Source organism: Myxine glutinosa, chromosome 2 (assembly GCF_964187855.1).
Source record: "Myxine glutinosa chromosome 2, kmMyxGlut1.1, whole genome shotgun sequence".
NCBI classification, from domain to species: Eukaryota; Metazoa; Chordata; class Myxini; order Myxiniformes; family Myxinidae; genus Myxine; species Myxine glutinosa.
Window position 1 is genome coordinate 255018546 of NC_136262.1, and position 2591 is coordinate 255021136.

Below are 2591 nucleotides of genomic sequence, written 5' to 3' on the forward strand. Positions count from 1 at the left end.
TTGATGTTTGAGATATCAGTACCCAGCGATTTTGGCCTAAACAACGCAGAAATCAAGAAAATGACCAAATACCAGAACCTCAAAAATGACGTCGAGATCTTGGAAGCTGAAGAGCATCGAAATTGTACCAGTGATAATTAGAGTACCACGAATGATGAAGAAGAACCTCACTGAGATTTTATCCCCGGGAATATTCCCACAAATGAACGACAACTGGAAGCAATCCGGGGCTCGGTGACGATCCTGAAGAGAGCTACAGCCTTTTCGACGCTTATCGCTGGTCTTGGCATGGGTGGCATCTTTCTTGGCCTCTTGCACAGCTGCATCTCGCTCCTCTTTCTCACGCTCAAGGTTTTGAACTTTTTTTTTTTCTTCCAAAAGATTATCCTGGCAGCTGCCATTAAATACGAGCATGGTAGTCTCAACCAACGCGACGCGGTGAGCCAGCTCTTCCTTCATGTGCAGTGTTTCGTCTAACTGCAGCAGCTCTCGAGACAACTCTGCCTGTCGCTCAGCATGTTACACTGAGAAAGATTCATCACCTGAACCCTCAAAGTTTCTCATTTGCTGGCCTGTTGATATCCTGCACCAGGTCATCGTAATCCTCCAGCTCAGCGATCTTGCTTTGAAGGTTCTGCAGAAGCTCAAACGGTTTTCTCAGCTCAATTCCTCCATTTGCAACCACATCCAATGACTTTGTAAATGCACTGATGTCCACACTACTCCCTTCATGCTGTTTCACATCCTGGATCGATTTCTGAACCTTTTCTTTCTGCGTCTCCAGAAACACAACTCTCTCGCTCAGTTGAGAAGTTTGGCGTACCAGGCGATCAACATTCTTTCGTAGGTCTGCATTGTGCTCAGCGAGCTGTTGCTCTGGCTCTGTATTTCCATGACTGAGCTGCTCCGGTGCCCTTCCACCTGTCGCTTGCAAAACGGTGTACCCTTAGCTTCTTTACTTGCTGTTTCAGGGCCAGCAGCTCTGCAGCCTGAGGACCACAGTTCACAATTTGGTTTATATCTATCTTGCATGCACGGTCTGCATAGCGAAGAGTGTTTACAGTTTCTTCAAGGTTGGACAGATACATGCCACCATCAGTGTGTGACTGTTGCCACCAAGGGAATCTTGCAACATGCGTGTGAGCTTTGGGTCACGGTAAGGAATGTGGTTCTTCCTTCTCGAATCCTCTCCGAGGGCACTAATAACATTTCCCAAGGAAGGAAGGCCACGGTTGATGTCGATTCCCTCTTTGAGACGATCACCCTCAGTTTTAGTCTTCTTTTGCCGTTCTGACCCAGCGAGGTCTACTAAATGTAACTTGCCACAACAGTAGCTGTCACATTGTGCTCCACGCTTCTGCTCCATGGAGATTGTGAATATTGCATGTGAGTGGGGTGACTAGGCATTCATTGTCGTTGAACTCGCAGATCGAGCCGAATTCCCCATCTCAAAGCATCTCACCATGTCCTCAGCAGTGCAATCTATATTCTCTGTCAAGCCGGCCACCTTTATGCCCTCTTTGGCATCTTCTCTGATGCTCAACACCAGACGTTCTTTCGAGTTGTAGAGGAAATCAAAGTCTTCATTGTAAATCTCAAGGTCGGACACTTTGAGCATAAATTCGATCTCGGATCTTTGAGAGATACCATCAAAGAGTGGTGTATGACCTCCAACTTCATAATCATCCTGAGTGGTTGGGGAAGTTCCTCCCATGGTGAATGTTTTTCCTGAGCCCGTTTGACCATATGCCAAGATCAGTGGCCGCCTGCTTTTCATCGCCCCTCTCCAGCTTCAGCACCTCAAACTGGCGTTTTGTCTCCTCTCATTGAGCTCGAGAACCTCACGATCCCATCAGTGTCGTGTACAGAAGGATCATGAGGTTCTACAGCTCAAGGAGAAGGAGAGAAAATGCCAGTTTGAGGTGCTGAAGCTGGAGAGGGGCTATGAAAAGCAGGCGGCTGTTCTTAGACGCAAAACTGAAGAGGGAGATGCAGCGGCAGAAGAAAGCTGGGGAGAACGCAAGGGACAGCAGCAGAGGGGCAAGGATGGAATGGCTGCTCAGATCAAGGGCTGGTTGACCAATGAGGTAGAGGTCTTGGTAAGCAGGGAGGAGGCAAGATGTCGCCTCAATGATGTTTTGGATGACCGCAAGCTGCTTGCCCTGGATTTGGCACAGCTGCAGTAGACAACTCTTGTATGGTGCTGTTCTCTATTGCGTTCTCATCTTGTGTAATACTGCGCATTGTTATTTGCATATTCTGTATCTATTATCTTATTCTAATATCTACCATCGCTTTCTTTGTCTTGCAGATTGATTGTTCATCGTTGTTGCTAATAAACCTGCATTCAATTGATACATTCTTGTTTATGAACAATCAATCATGGTGACGACCACGAACAGCGACGACCTCTCTGTTAACGGCTTTTACGTCACGACAGCGAACCCACCATATATTTGACCACCTCTCTGGCTGGACCAAGAAGAAGTCTCAACCACAGCCGTACATAAAACTCATGGCACGGATCGATAAGGAATCTTATGACCATTTCGGCCAGCCACTGTCATCCCGACCAAAATCGGCCAGGCTCC

General features: G+C 47.4%; 1 pseudogene; it reads right to left on the reverse strand.

Moving 5' to 3' along the window:
* Nucleotides 1-550: 550 nt before the first annotated feature.
* On the reverse strand, nucleotides 551-1777 carry LOC137422124 (chromosome-associated kinesin KIF4-like; annotated as a pseudogene).
* Between the last annotated feature and the right edge of the window lie 814 nt (nucleotides 1778-2591).